We start from the raw sequence: 16909 nt of genomic DNA on the forward strand, positions 1-16909 counted from the left end.
AGTCCTGGACGAACACGACTCACATGGTGCCTGATGCTTCTCTCAGACGAGAGCTGGGCTGCCCACGTGGGTCTGGAGGGCACTGTGGACTCTGCCATAGCTGGAAAGGGGCACGACGGGGCTTAGTGTTTCACGTGGGAGGAATAGGGAAGCAAGCTGGAAGAAAGGAACAGGCCTTAGGTGATCACCAGGTGAATCAGTCATCGGCCAGCCGTGTTCAGTCACTTGAGAGTCTCATGGAAGCTCTTTAGCTCTCAGGCTGCCACTCGCTCTAGTTTCTAAGTTAATGAACAAAAGATGACCTGTGTGAAAGCAAAGGTGTAACTGATTCTCTATGAATGGGATTCCACGTATTCAAGGAATTCCTACTTAGCACTTGATTAAGTCTGGGATGTAATGAACATGTCTTCATAGAGTCACGTCTTCACAGTGCTAACGGTCAAATTCTATAAACACCAACGGTTACAAAAGCTTTAATAGTAGGGTGCAGGGCGCGGGTAGATGTCACTTATAGGGAGATGTTCCTTAAAAGTATAAATACCACTAAGATAAAGAGTGTAATCACTTCCCCTCTCAATACAGGTGAGTTTTTAGTCAGTGTTCTCAGATGCGCATTCCACTGCTTTCCCTGGACCTCTGGCCACGATGTGGCTGTCATTCTCCCTGGATACTAAGCTGTAGCATCAGGTGGTGGAGGCAGATATCCTGAAGATTCTGAGTCTTGGTACCAGGGAATCAACTACATTTAAGGGTCTGGGATAACAACTCCCCTAGCATACTTTCCTGCAATCAAATATAGGATGTGAATCAACTTTGTGAAACAATGTCAGTGGTTGCTGAGAAGAGCAACGATTCATTCAATTCATGGATGCGTATACCATAAAATTAAATATAGAATATCTGATCGAATATCAGGAACTTATCTTTCAGCGAGTTCCTGCACATCTTATTAAATATTTTTGGCAGTTTCTATGCCTAGTCAACTTTTAACCTTTTCTCGTTCTCCCTTCTCCCCTCCTAACTAGAGATACGTCTTTCTGCAGCTGAATTTGGACCTGCAACCTCTTCCTGGTCTTATTTTCCTAACTGTTAAATGAAGGATGCTGATTTTCCTTCCAACTCTCACAGCCGGTGGCTCGGTGGAAGGACAGACCTGGCCGTGACACTGTGACCTTCTCAGAGACACCCTGATGGGGCTGGGCCCTTCTTCACTCGGTTCTCTTTCACACGTCCCCTCATCAGTGACCTTCCACGATCTCGCTTCTGAAATCGGCACTCCTCATCCCTCCTCATTTCTCCCTTGATTTTTCTCCTTAGCACTCCTCATCACCTGACCAGTGCTTCTCCATTTTTCTCTCTTCTTCTCTTATTAAAATGTAGGTGGCATGAGCACAGACCTGCCTCTTTTGTAGCTTGCTATATCCCCAGAACTCGAACAGCATGCTGCAGGTAGTAGACATCTAGTAGCTATTTGCTGTTGGATGTTTGATAAATGCATTTGCCTTATCTGATTGTCAGATGGCCTAACTTTTGTGTGCGTAAGAGGAAAGCTGTGTATAAATGAACATTCTCAGTTAGTTTGAATACAAAACAGGTGTGTGTGTGTGTGTGTGTGTGTGTGTGTGTGTGTGTGCGCTGTGCACCCTCATACTCAGACAGAATAAAAAGACCTCTATAATAGGGAAGTAAGCCAGAAGAAAGGAAACAGGCCTTAGGTGATCACCAGGTGAATGCTTGTCCTACAGCAGGCGCTCAATAAAATGTGCTGAATAAAACGACATAGAAACTGTGTGTTACTCACTCATTCACCAGATAAACAAGACGTGACTGAAGACTCAGACACAATGGGAAGTGAATGTTAAAAAATAGAGTAAGAAGGTTCCCAGCCTGGCTAACCCAGAAAGGAGCTCAATCCTGAAGCCAGAGCAGCGCTGCTGAGTGGGGAGTAGAGTGGAGACCCAGCATCTAGCCGCTGCATTCCACGGTGGGGCTTCCCTCCAATTTAACCTCGGAGGACCACACCAAGCTTTCCACTATAGGAACTGCCATGTTTCATTGCCATGGTGGTTACAATGAACACAGATAAAGAAGTACAATATTCAGACATTCTGAAGTAGTCGTTAGTGTCACTGAATGGACACAGAGACCGGCATACATTCCGTTTTATTAATTCAGAGAGAAGATTACCTTCCAAAAAAGTTACCTTTCCATTTAGTTTAGTGGCACTGCTATGGCTGAAGGCGCCTTCGTGATGCAGGCAACTCCAAAAACAGCTCAACATTCACAAGACATACATAGATACGATCGGTTTCCTGACTTTTAAAACAACCATTGCTTTTTAAACCAAACCTCATCTCACCATATGAACCACTTGGAGTATCTATTTTATTAATTGTTCTTGACACTGAACCACCTTTTGTTGTTTGTTGACGGTAAAAATTATCCCAGTTGGAGGTGATTTAAAAATCTGACAACATAAAAGTTATTCAAAAGACTTGGAAGGACATTATTCAAGAGGGCTACCAAGGTAAATGAGTTTAGAGGAAAAATACACACTCTACGTTCTGGTATGTACTTTTCCAGTCTCTTTTTTTTTCTTCTAAACAAATTGTTTATAATAGTCTGTCATTATAAAATATTTACACAAAAGAAGATTGTTTATTCCAGGTTAACCCTTAGGTCGTGTGTTGGGGAAGTGCTGTGTCTGCCTGTTGGGATGGCCAGGGAAGGCTTTCCTGAGAAAGAAACTGTGAGATTGAACCTTGAAGGATAGACAGGAATTTTTATGACTTCTGCACCTCTACATTTGTCTAAGATAGGAAGAACTGGTTGCCTAATAAAAACCTTCAAGATATAACAAATTTTTTTAAAAATGTTGAACACAAAACAGTTTTTTTTCATCCTAAGTGATTTTTAAAAATCTTTTCAAGCCAATACTAAGTGAAATAGAAATAGCCATTTACTATCTCTCTATAGGGCATTAGTTTCCCAGTCTTCAGGATGTGTCAGCACAGTGGAGTGTCTCTTGAAATGTCACCCGATGACTGTAGTCTCCAGTGCCACCAAGAGTCAGGGCCATCTGTTAACTCATCCATGGCCACAAACCTGAGGGCCCACTGGGTGACAGGAAATGAACAAGACATTGGATTGACCACAATAAATGACTCAGTCCTGGACCCTGTGGAATGTTGCCCAGACACCAAAACCTCCAGGGTTTTGTCAATGCTTCCTTATAGTATCATATAAATAGCATGGCCAGCAAATGCCGTGGACGTTTGGAAACAGCAATGATCACGGTGGCCCGAATCGGTCAATGGCTCTTTGGAGGAAGAGATGTTTCACCCATGTCTTGCAGGTAGGTAGGACTTAGGTAAGAGTGAATGCCATACCTCCCATCTGGTGTATTTAATTCCCATTTAGAATCACCTTTTCTCAATTATCCTTAATTATTGTATGCCAATATATGCAAATAGCACATTCTAAGAGAAGCTATTTTTTTTTCTATCAAAGGATGTTATCAAGCACATTATCTAGTAAATCTGTCACATTGCATCTGCCTTCTTCATTTCTTCTTAAAGGAGCTCATGGGATAAATTGTCCTTATGTTTCACTAGCAGGAAATGGCTAGTAAACGGCTGCTTTGTTTTTATCAGCGGCAACTGTGAATAGCAGCTCAATGATTTTCCCTCCTTGCCATGGCTATTAGGAAGCTCAGAGCTCAATCTGTGGTTTACTTCACTCTGAGGTTTGTTGTTTTCTGATTCCTCTGCTCCAGTCAGGCTGGTCCCTCCATTATTTACTTAAACTGTAAAAGACATTGTACTTTTGAAGCTCCTGAAAATCTCATATGGAGAAAGCAAACTCAAAATAAATAAAGCAATTTAATGCTGGAGCACATTTCACCTAAGGGAGTCTAAATGCCTGCTTCGGGCAAATAAAAGGCCCAGAAGCATCTTCTAAAACCAGTTAAGTGATATTTATCTGCAGGAATATTTTATGAACGGCACAATTTTAGTCTTTCATAGGCACTGCAAGAGTAAAATTTAATTTCTACCTAAAGTGAATATTAATTTTGACTTGTATTTCAGCTAAAAAAATTGCTTCCAAACTAATCAGAATTTCTGATGAAATTAAAATTTTAGGAGAAGCTTTTAATAGAGAAAAACAAAACAGAAAAATAAGTTTAAATCACTGACTTACTTAAAATGAGCACCTTCTGGAAGATGTTCAGGAATCATTAAAGATACAGCCAAATCACTCAAGCTGTATGTCTCCTGCAAGTCTAAATTCACTGTTGTTATTGAAACGGATGGCTCTCTCTAGACCCTGCTAACGAGGGTACAAAGGTTATCACAGATATATAGAAAAGAGCTAACAATAAATTTAATGTTGAATATGAAAATGATTTTTAAAAAATTAGCCCTTGGGTAACTTTAAACCTAGTGCATTGTTACACATCCCACTATTCCTCGAATATTACCATTGAAGTTTTACTGAAAATTGATGGGGTTGGCTCCATGGCTAGGCAGAGAAATTGCTATTACACGGTAGGGTTTGACAGAACTGCCTTCTTAAAATTGTGAATTCTACTTTTTTATTCCCTCGTTGTAACTTTGTTCTTTGGAGACTTTAGAGGAAAGGCAGAATGTTATGGTGAAATACACATGGATTGGGAGTTAGTGGCACAGCCTGGGCTAGACTTTGTATCACTCAACCATAGAGGTCATTTAATACACTTAGAAAAGGAGTTAGAATATGTACCTATAAGGTTCCTTCCAGATCTAACCTTGGATAGTGTAATTCTATAATATTAGATCATTGACTCAACAGCTCTGACACAAGCTTCTTCAGAACTCCCCCACTGTAAGGAAATATCCCTGATTTGGCAACACACTTAATCAACAGCTTCAAGAATTGTTCGAGTTGGCACCCTTAGCCAAGACTGGCCAGAATTGGGGCACACAGGTGCTTCCCTGGCTACGGACAGGAGATGTACAGGGTGGCTGGGAAAGAGGGAGTGTTAACTGTGGTCTACTTTTCAACTTGGTTTATAACCAGACCCAAAAAGATCTGGGGAAGATAAGAAAATGATTGTGCTTACTCAAGCAAGGGTAGAAGAATAAAATGAATGAGATCATTGCGGTGATGTAACTCTGGGACCAGAACTCACACACATTACTATTTCCAGCCTCAGTTTACCTGTTATCCACACAGGCACAAGGGTGAAGCAGGTTGTATAGGGTTGGGTGGGTAGTAATGCACACACACTCTCTGAGTCTACAACCTTGGGTTCAAACCCTAACCAGCTGTGTTTTGTTGTGATTTGCTGCTGAGGTTGATACATCACAAAGAATACATCCTTTCATCAGGAATATAATTTTAAGCATCTTTAAGGCAGAGTTTTTTAAGGAGAGCCGGGCTCTCAGAAGATTGTTCCCACACTAAATTTTGTTATTCAGGTGAAATAAAGTTTAAACAAATATCAGTGTCAACTTTGAAGAAGACACAGAAGGACAGCCTAAAGATGTGTCTGTAGGAAGACAGGATCCATCTTGGTGCTAAATCCATGGCTTCACAGAGGTTCACTCATTTGTTCATTGCATCAGCACTCTCGAAACCCCTGCTAGGCTACAGGCACTCGTGTAGACACAACACTGACAGAAACAAAGCTCACATTTAAGTCTGAACTCTGCGCTTACGTAGGGGACTGCTGCAGTGGAGCAGGAGCGGCTTCTACTTACGGTATTCCATATTTAGTAGACGGATAAGAAAAGTGTGCGTGTATGTGTGAATATACTTCCTGTTTGTTTTTTTAAAATAAGCCGACAGCCCCCGGTATTCCCAGGCGGCCTCCCACCCAAGTACTAACCAGGCCCGACCCTGCTTAGCTTCCGAGATCAGATGAGATCGGGCACGTTGAGGGTGGTATGGCTGTACACGTGAATAGTGTGAATATACAACCACCAAGTATACTTGGGAAGGAGGAGGTAGAGAGACAGCTATCACTTCAAGTTAAGGAAATTGGAAAACGTTCGTCAAAAACGAGGTATGTGACCTGTATTTTAAATAATGGACAGTATTTCAAGAGAGAAATATGAGGGATGAGAATTTTAGGGACAGAGTGGGCCCCTTATAGGCTAAGGAACTGCGTTACTGGAGCAAGGAGACAAAAATGCTTAGAGCTTTTTTAGAGGAAGAGCAAGCACCCCCATCTGTTTGTAGTGTCAATTGAATGTAGGAGAAGAGGGTGAAGATGATGGAATAATTAGAGCACAAAGAACTTTAGACAATTCTGTGATTAAACAGACAATGAACATCTGACACGCTGGAATTGATACGAGTGGGGCTGGGCTTTCCACAGTGATCTGATGGCAGAGAGTAGGACGGATTCGATGCTGGAGAGAAGAACAGCAGGCATGGGGCAAACCAGGGGACTGTCCCAGTCACGGGATGTAAGTGGTGGCTACAGAAGAGAAGGGTATTAGTTATAGGACACCACACTTACACTGGAGAAAGAATTGTCAAATGTGGTCACTTTACGTAGAAAAAAAAAAAGAGATATTATAAGTGTCAAGGATGGATAACTAGAAGAACAGGGATTTTAATAAAAATCAGACGCCAGGAATAGGAACTAGTATAGGTAAGGAAGCCCAGTGATGTGAGTTTTATTGATAAAACGTGACAGGACATTTAGTGGGATTTAAAAGACAATTGCAATTGAAAAGATAGAGCTGAGAGCAAAGTAGAGGTGGTCTTATAGATTTGGGGGGTACTATGGTCTGAATGCACCCCCCCCAAATTTATGTGTTGGAAACAATCCCCAATGCAACAGTGTTTGAGGGGTGGGGCCTTTTGGGAGGTGTTCAAATCATGAGGCTCCACCCTTGTAAATGGATTTTTTTTTCTTTTTTTTTTTTTTTTTTACACCAAAGGGGTTACAGGACAGGGCTCACTCTCTTCCACCTTCTGCCATGTCAAGACTCAGCAAGATGGCCCTTGCCGGATGCTGGCATCTTGACCTCAGACTTTCCAGACCCCAGAACTGAGAGAAAACAAATATCTGTGCCTTATAAATTGCCCAGGCTCAGGTATTTTATTACAGCAACACAAAGCGACTAACACAGAAAAGTGTAATAAGTTAAAGATAGAGAGTAGTTGCAGGGAAGGACTGAGAGAAAGATGTTGGCGAGGCAGCTGCAAGGTGGGGAAGCTGAAGAGCCTCCAGGGACATCAGTGTGTGAACTCAGCACATTCCCCGCAGACCACTGTCTAATGGGCAGTGAATTACTCAGCAGGACCACATGCTCCAAACCGGTCCCTTGGGCCCTAAATTAACATATATAGGATTGGACAAAATAATGATGTCAAGGTGGGAGCAGTCAGAGCCCACTGAATTTAAGCAAATGCACATTAGTGTAACCAGGGGAAAGAAGACTCTAAATATCCCCGCTGCAGAAAACTAATGCTCTGTTTTTAAAAATCGCTTAACACTTCATTTTTTAGCTACAAATACATTTTTGTTAGAATAGTTACTAAAAACTTACAAAGAAATTCGTATAGCTTGGCATGAATATTTATTTTCTTCTATGGATGTAAACTATTTAATTAAGGAAGTATAAGTAGACACTTTAAAGTTCTTTCCCTGTTTTTCTTTCTGATATACTAAAAATTACCAAAGAAGATCGAAGATCACTCTAAAAGATATGTGTTCTAAAAAAATTTGATTCTACAGTAAGAGAGGCAAGCCAGAGTCGTCATAACAACGCTCTTTCTTTCTTTCTTTCTTTTTTTTTTTTTTTTGAGACTGTCTCACTCTGTCGCCCAGGCTGGAGCACAGTGGTGATCTTGGCTCACTGCGAACTCTGCCTCCCGGGTTTGAGTGACTCTCCTGCGTCAGCCTCCTGAGTACCTGGGAATACAGGCACGCGCCACCACACCTGGCTAATTTTGTATTTTTAGTAGAGACAGGGTTTATCCATGTTGCTGAGGCTGGTCTGGAACTCCCAGCCTCAGGTGATCTGCCCGCCTCAGCCTCCCAAAGTGCTGAGATTACAGGTGTAAGCCACTGCGCCCAGACTGACAATGCCCTCTTTAAATGCTTTCCTCTTCAAATGCTGTGAGCTATCTGCTTCCAAAATCTGGTGTGTGCTCTTCACTTCCTCCTTTACCGTTCACCTACTCGGCCTGCTGACCACATACGGGAGCATTTCTTCTCGGCATTTGCTTCCAAACACATTGCCCTTATTACTCCATCAATCTAGGGACCCCTTTATCCTCTGACCATAAGAACTATGGGCACCACTGCACATCCCAAGGGGACTTTGTATCCTCACATTTTTGTAGGGACCCCGAAACAATCTTGGCCGTTTAGTAACCAGAAAAGATGTATGATTTGAACAGACTTCCAGCAAAAAAAGAGAAAAATCTCAAAAAGAAATCTGGCCCGTCTCTTCCTAAAGCTTAGTAAACTTGGGCGTCACTCCTTCGTCGTCTTTTCTTCAATAAACTTTGCAATTATGTCACATGTGGACAGGTCACCTATCCTTCCCTGAGGCTCCCACACTGTAATACCATAGGTGATACCTGGAGACAGTCATGGAGGGTGGGGTTCCACTGCCATGAAGGCCACCATTAAAACAAGAGCCATGTACCTGCCTGGGGGAGGGGGCTCCAGGGCAGTCAGAGAGCCAAGGCCTGTTCTCAGAAGCCACCTCATGTTTTCCAATCCATAGGAACTGGTACTCAAAGGCAAAAACAAGCCTGAGCCCTCTCCCTTGACACCCACATCCACATTGAATGCCTCTCATTTTATTAACTGTGTATTGAAGTTGATTGCAATTCCCTGGGCAAGGAAAAAAACAGTATGGGTTGTCTTTTTGAGCATTTCAATTGTTCTCTCTGCTCTCCTGGCTGTCCTAGGGCAGAAGGATGTCTCAGAGGTACTGGGGTCACCCTGGTAGTTAGGGGCAAGACCCAGAGACCCCTGTGGGTGAAAGGGAGGGGCTGCCCAGTGAGTCTGGAAGAGGGCGGGGCTGCCTGAGGGTGGGGTTGGAAGAGGGTGGGGGTGGAAGAGGGCGGGACTTATTAAGAGATTGGCTCTGGCTGGAAGAGGCGGGGCTGGCAGGGGGCGGAACTGTCTGAGGGTGGAGCTGAGAATGGCCAGGGCTAGCAGGGACAAGGCTTGCTGGGGCACTAGGCCTGGCTGGCATAGGCAAGGCTGGCAGGGGGCAGGACTGAGGGCAAGGCTGGCAGGGGTGGCACTGTTGCGAGTGTGGCTCTTAGGGGTGGGGTTTGCTGGGGGAGGGGCTGGCGACGGCCAGGCTGGCAGGTGGCAGGATTGTCAGGTCAGGGGACATCGGAGACAGGGCCCCTCCAGCATCTTGCAGGTGGGCAGATCCCCGTGTAATTCGACATGCTGTCCCTGTCCTGGCCTAATACAGTGTCCCGCCTCTCCCATTCAGAGACAACACATGGCACACCTCCCACCACCACCCCAAAGCACCCACAGCCCCCTACCTCTGCACCACACCAAGCATCCCCAGTGTTAGCCAACCCCAAACTCTCGCAAGCTCATTCTGAGGCAAGGCACCGCCTGTGGGCTCCAGGGACTCATCCCAGCTGTGAGCACCCCCCTTTCCCTCCCTGGACCACGGCTGGGGTCCTGCTTCCCGTACATGTTGGCAAGGAAGCTGGAGTCCTGCCTCTGGCCTACCTTGGCAAGGGGAAAACTCACAGGGTGTCCTGGGGTCCCGCTACCAGGACAGCAGCCAGCCCAGGAGGACCTCTGAGCCCCTCCTCAAATGCCAAGCCCAGCCCCGTGGGCACATGCGTGCACACACACATACACAACTCTCACTCCCCCACTCTCACACATTCACCCACACTCACACTACTCTCACTCACCCCTCACTGCCCCACACTCTCACACACTTGCACACATACATTCACCCACATTCACACTCTCACTCCCCCTCTCCCACACTCACACACTTGCACACACATTCACCCACACTCACACACACCCACACTCACGCACAACTCTCGCTCCCCCGCACTCACTCCCCCCACTCTCACACAATGGCACACTCGCATTCACCCAGACTCACACTCACACAACACCGACTTGCACACTCGCACACACATTCACTCACTCTCACACTGTGACACACGCAGCCTTTCTCCCATCTTCACACCCACCCACTCACGCCTTCTCCGCGCGGGCGCACCTACCCTCACACCCGGTGGGTGGGTGCTGCACCCCAGAGCGCTGCCCTCCTCCGCCCACAAGCCCGGCCACTCTGGCCGCACCTGCACCCCTCGCGGGCACCGTCCCTGGAGCTGGGCGCTCTGGGAGAGGGCAGGGGAATGGCGCGCCAGGGAAACGCTCATCGAACCCCCTGCAGGTGCACACGCGGACCCCTCCTTCGGCGGAGAAACCCCCTCGCCCACCGCGCCGGCCTCACTCCCACGCAGCACGGCTCTCCCGGCTTTCGCTGACTCCTCGTTTTTTAAGTCTTGGGAAAGCAATGCAATCTCCATAGTAATTTGGAGTTCACAGAAACTGCATTTCCGGGACTCATTTATTCCTCCGAGTTACTGCTGGAGGCTAGATCATTCCTCATTTCCATGATTTCCCATCCACACCGAGAAGCTTCAACTCCAGCCTGCCCACCCCGACGTGCCAGCGACCAGCAGGCAGAGCTGGGAGCGTCCTTCCTCCGGCTCCCCGACGCTCTCTGACCCATGGGGTGGGGAAAGACCTCCTTCCTGACCCCTCTCCCTCAGAAAAGGGTGGGTGAGACCAGAGCTTGGAAGACAAAAAAGCGTGCAAGGCTCGATAATCCTAGTTCCACATGAATAACGGTAGCTTGTCCACCTCTTCCCCCTTTGCACACACACGTCACCACACCTTACCAGCACCGCAGGGAGACCAGAGGACACAGTGGTATCTACTTTCTGATGGGTCGCCACCAGGAGGGACATCGTGACCATTGCCATCCACGCACATCCCAGAGCATCCAGACCCCCGGAGCTCCTGCGACTGGTCCACTCCAGCACTGTCAGCCCTCCTGGCTGGGAAGTGGTGCAAAAGGCGCCAGCTTCCTGTCACCCTCAGTTTGATGCATCACCCTTGACGGCCTCCCTCCCTCCTCCATCAGGGAAAAAAGAAGGGGGAGAGCCACCCATCTAAGATTAAGTTCACGGACACAACCCCATCCTCTCCGGAATTCTCCAGGGACAAAGGGTGATTAGAGAGCGGTTGCTGAGCAGCTCTGGATGTGTTTGGGGAATGGCTTCCAGGGTTCAGGTCCTGATGCCCCAATTTAGTTCCTCCTGGCATGCTGTCTTCCCCCTCGCTCTGTTCCCCCTCCTCCAAGCTCATCTCTCTGACCAATTCCATACCGGCCGGTGACAAAGCACCCCACCTATTTATGCTGCTGCCTCCTCGTTCTCATAAATTATATCAGTTTCCCAGACGAAGGCCCCTTGGCTCTGAAGGAGGATGCCATTTTATTTATGCTGCACTGACACACCTGCATATTGAACTCTATATTTAAATCAGACAACAAATCATGGTACCAAGGGGAAACAGATGGAGAAAGTCCTGAGTGTCCTCCCCAGCTGCAGCGCCCTAAAGCTCTCTGCTGGGTCCTCCGATGGTGACTGACCCTAGTTATGGTCAGCATGCCACCCAACCTCACACTGCTCCTACTTCAATTTCCCCGTCCAACAGAAATGGAATGAGACTCACATTCATTTTAGTTTTCTTAGGGCAAACAAAAAAAAATGGTTTGACTTCACTCCTTCCCACTGCTGTAAATTGTATGTGTGAACTAACTAGAAGGCACTCATCTACAGACTAGATTGAGAATCTCCCCATAACTCCTTCCCTGGTGAGGGGGAATCAGCTTCCAAGAGGAGTTTTCTTCTGTGACTACACAAAACAAGCATTCTTTGGGATGATTTTCTAAGCCTGTTCAGTTCACAAGGGGAGTCTGAGAGCCAGTGATTCAACATAAGCAAATTGCACTGAAGCCTCAGGCATGGGACTAGAAGCTGTCTTAGTGGAGCAGTATGTATGGTTAGCGGAGCACCTTCACAAACAATGACACCAATTTATATTGCAATCTCCTTTTCCTCATTGGGAGTTCTTTGGTCTAATCATGAATAAATCATCAAGGTTGATGCCAAAAAAAACCTCAGAGGTATAAAGTCTTACATCTTGGTGCACTGCAACTTTTACCAAATAATAAATAACATCTCTGCAAATTTTAAAATATTTCCTTTCTAAATAGTCTGTGCCTGGCTAAAAATGAAACAAATCAAACCAAACCAAATAAACCTTACTCTGGATGATAGTGTGGCTGCACTATAAATTTATTTTATAATCCTACAGCTTTATTCAAATTGAATGATTCAACCGGAACTTTTTCAGTACCTACTTACGGGACCATCTCCATGGAAGGTGCTCTACAGGATAAAGAGATGTAGGAGACATCAACATTGCTTGCTTCAAAAGCTTACAAATCACTTGACTGGTTTTCCTCATATGAAGTCAACAGTATTTCTTGCTGAAATTTAAATTATACATGTAATTTTTAGTATACATTTGTCTATTCCTGAAGAGAGAAGCACTTGCAGAATTCCGAAGGAAAAATTCACCTACAATTCCTCCTAAAACTTTCGACATTCAGAGTTGTAGCGTCTTGTGATCTCAACAGAAATCATGCTCAAGCCCTGTGAGGATTTTCACAGTCCTCTGCTCCCTACTTGCACACATCCTCTAATGAGTCCTTCAAGTTTGGACTGAGACAAGGAGGTTATATTATTTCTATTTGCCTAGTCTTTTCTTAAGGGCAATTTCCCAGATCTGTAAGATCTAAGCAAATGCCTCGCTGGATCACATCTTAATTAAAAATGGTATGTCCAATTTGGGGCCTGAAGACGTGAGATGAACAGGTTTTGGAAGGAGTTCAGAAGAAACCATATAAAAAAAATAGAAAGATAGCTTCTCTACTTACACAAACAGAAGAAAAAAGCACTGAGAATTTCTGAGGAAGACATGATTGCATGAAATGTGTTAAAAGCATTTTTTTTTTTACATGAAGACTTCTTTAAAGTGTGACAAATGGATACCTATTTTCTATTTCCAGTGGAGACTGGGAAAGAAAAGAGTTTGATTTGAATTTCATCAGAAGGGATGTAGGTCATACATTAGAATGTGCAACCAGTGAAGCCAAAGACATTTTTCTGTCTACAGCCATACCACCCTGAATACACCCAGTCTTATCAAAGACATTTTTTCCCTTTCCCTCTCTGGATGGTTTTAAAAAATGTGTGGGTGTTTGTGATTACTCAGATGCCTAGAAGTCAGACAGGGCTGCAGATCTACTTCTGTGATTACTCCGACGCCTAGACCTTAGAGAGGGGTAGAGGTCACCTGTTAAGGTCTTTTATTTTTTCTTTCCACCAAACTGTTTCCAATTATGGATTTGAAATAAAGAGTTTTCTTTTTCATAGGTAGATTTTTATTCCAGAATGTCAATTTCAGAGAGAGATGGAAAGTTCATTTTTCCATCCATCCCAAATTGTCAAATCCCAGATCTAAGAAATGTAGCTTATTTCCTAAAGTGTTATTTAGTATTGTTCCTTTTTCTGTTTTTCTGCTCAAATTATTCAATGTCTATCAGAGTATGGAGTGTTCATTTTTCCACTGGATTTAGTCAATGCCTGTCAATATAATCTGTTGAGTACAACGTCAAGACATAATATGACAAACCCCAACTCTTTCTTTCCTTAGTCCCATCTACCACACCAAGATTAAAAAAGCAGATCATTTTCTCACTGACCCGGAAGAAGGGGAGTCTGGCCGGTCACATGATCAGCTGGGGATGCCTTGGGTCACCCAGGGAGCAATGACATTAGTCCTCAACAGAATTTCTTCCTGGTCCCACTATGAATAAATCTACAGAGGGCATTATGCTAAAGCTGTGAGCTAATGCTGTCACTCTTGGGGGTGGTGGTGGTGAGTCTGGGGACCAGAAGATTGAGATACAACTTTGTTCAGTCCCTCATGATTCCTCTTCTTCCTCAGATTATTTCTGCACCCCTTCAAAGTGCCTCGCCTCTCCCTCTAGCCCAATGAAAGATCTAATCCCAATCCTCAGTCAGTGGGAAGGCAAAGTGGACTTGAAACAAGAACTTCCACTCTCATCAGAAGGTAGAAAGACACACTGCATGGGCAAATAGGTACCATACTCAGTCAGCACTACAGATACAGTACTCAGTCAGCACTACTGGTACAGTACTCAGTCAGCACTATAGGTACAGTACTCAGTCAGCACTATAGGTACAGTACTCAGTCAGCATTATAGGTACAGTACTCAGTCAGCACTATAGGTACAGTACTCAGTCAGCACTTCAGGCAGGGGCTTGCCTGGGTCTTAATCTCTATCTTTCCCTCATACAGCGACTGGAAGGTCCTGTGTGTTCAGCGAAGGTTGGCCGATAAATGAAGGACCATTCTAGCTTGCGGAATGAAGATGCATTGGCCCCTTTATCCCTAGTGCACTAAACGTGCATAGTGCAAGGGTCCTTTCCTCCAATACGCTTAAACAAATGGCAGAGATGAGACTGGGAGACCCACCACTCAAACTTCCTCACCGCAGATCACAGCCTTGCTCTTAAGGGAAAAGGGTCATAGAAGCCAAAAATAAGATCAGAGCTCTCCACATACAAAAAGTTTATATTAAAAGGCCTTGAATTTTAAAAATTAAATTGAATTCAATGATGGCATCCTCCTGGGGGCATTCATGGAAGAAAGAGCAAGTGGGGATATGACAAATGGCATCCATACACTGTACTGTCTGTATCTCCCTCTCCTGGTTCAGGTATGCCGATGAAAACGGCAGCAGAACAGGAGTCTGTATTTCCATAGCATTCATTTTTTCTGCAATAAAAAAATGAGAGAATTTCCCCTGAAATTGCATCTGCTCCAAGGCAGCTTCATGCATGGATCGTCCAGACTGCTTCTTAGGATACCAGGATTTGCAAGGGGAGAAACAAAGTTTGGCAAGTCTCCTCTTCATGCCCCCAGATGCCTTAATTTGGGGCTCGATTTCTGGTAATATTGTCTTATGTACACATTTCTATGAAGAGTTTTCCTTTAGGCCCTCCTATGAAATGCAGAGGGAAGCATTTGCCAAAAAGATTTCTTGAACTTTTAAATTACTGCATAAGTTATGAAATTCTCATCTTAATATACAAATCAGATAGAAATCACAGACATAAGGAGAAAGAGCTCTAAGGATTATGATAAATGGTTTCTAATCCTGGGATACCCACACATTTGCTGATGTGAGTGATATTCAGAGAAATCTAATGACTTGCTCAAAATTTCATCTGTGAAGTGTGTGTGTGTGTGTGTGTGTGCATGTGTGTGTGTGTATGTGTGTGTGTGTGTGTGTTGGACAGAATTGTTAGAATAAGCAGCATGTGTAATGAGGATTCCCCAGGCAAGATGGCTGAATAGGAGCAGCTCTGGTCTGCAGCTCCCAGTGACACCAACACAGACGGTGGTAATTTCTGCATTTCCAACTGAGATACACAGTTCATCTCATTGGGACTGGTTAGACAGTGGGTGCAGCCCACGGAGGATGAACAGAAGCAGGGTGGGGCATCACTTCACCCAGGAAGTGCAAGGGATCAGGGAACCCTCTCCCCTAGACAAGGGAAGCCGTGAGGGACTGTGCCATGAGGGATGGTGCTCTCTGGACCAGATACCACACTTTTCCCATGGTCTTCACTTCACAGACCAGGAGATTCCCTCAGGTGCCTACACCACCAAGGCCCTGGGTTTCTAGCACAAAACTGGGTAGCTGTTTGGGCAGACACAGAGCTAGCTGCAGGAGTTTTTTCATACCACAGTGGTGCCTGGAACACCAGCAAGACATAACTGTTCACTGCCCTGGAAAGGGGGCTGAAGCCAGGGAGCCGAGTGGTTTTGCTCAGCAGATGCCACCTCCACGGAGCCCAGAAAGCTAATAGCCACTGGCTTGAAATTCTCACTGCAAGCACAGCAGTCTGAAGTTAATCTGGGATGCTTGATCTGGGTTGGGGAAGAGGTGTCCACCATTGCTGAGGTTTCAGTAGGCAGTTTTCCCCTCACAGTGTAAACAAAGTCACCAGGAAGCTGGGCAGAGCCTGCCGCAGCCCGGCAAAGCTGCTGAAGCCAGACTGCTTCTCTAGATGCCTCCTCTCTGGGCAAGCCATCTCTGAAAGAAAGGCAGCAGCCCTAGTTAGGGGCTTATAGATAAAATTCCCATCTCCCTGGGACAGAGCACATGGGGGAAGGGGTGGTTGTGAGCACAGCTGCATCAGACTTGAATGTTTCTGCCTGCCAGCTCTGAAGAGAGCAGTAGATCTCCCAGCATAGTGCTCAAGCTCTGCTAAGGGACAGACTGCCTCCCTGACCCTGTGCCTCCTGATGGGGAGACACCTCCCAGCAGGGGTCAACAGACACATCATACAGGAGAGCTCCAGCTGGCATCTGGTGGGTGCCCCTCTGGGATGAAGCTTCCAGAGGAAGGAGCAGGCAGCAATCTTTGCTGTTCTGCAGCCTTCACTGGTGATACTCAGGCAAACAGGGTCTGGAGTGGACCTCCAACAAACTCTAGCAGACTTGCAGAAGAGGGGCATGACTGTTAGAAGTAAAACACTAATGAACAGAAAGCAATAGCATCAATATGAACAAAAGGACTATCACACAAAAACTCCATCCAAAGGTCACCAACATCAAAGACCAAAAGTAGATAAATCCACAAAGATAAGGAAGAAAAACCAGAGTGAAAGGGCTAAAAATTCGAAAAACCAGAATGCTTCTTCTCCTCCAAAGGATCACAACTCCTTG

The 16909-nt window shown here is 45.3% G+C and overlaps 1 protein-coding gene and 1 pseudogene across 2 annotated transcripts in view; both read right to left on the minus strand.

The window, feature by feature from the left end:
* Positions 1–16909, minus strand: part of DPP6 (dipeptidyl peptidase like 6) — a 1161897-nt gene that overhangs the window by 922402 nt on the left and 222586 nt on the right. The gene's annotated exons all lie outside the window — the stretch shown is intronic.
* LOC120365523 (5S ribosomal RNA) lies at positions 5821–5939 on the minus strand (annotated as a pseudogene).

This window comes from Saimiri boliviensis, chromosome 10 (genome assembly GCF_048565385.1).
Source record: "Saimiri boliviensis isolate mSaiBol1 chromosome 10, mSaiBol1.pri, whole genome shotgun sequence".
NCBI lineage: Eukaryota > Metazoa > Chordata > Mammalia > Primates > Cebidae > Saimiri > Saimiri boliviensis.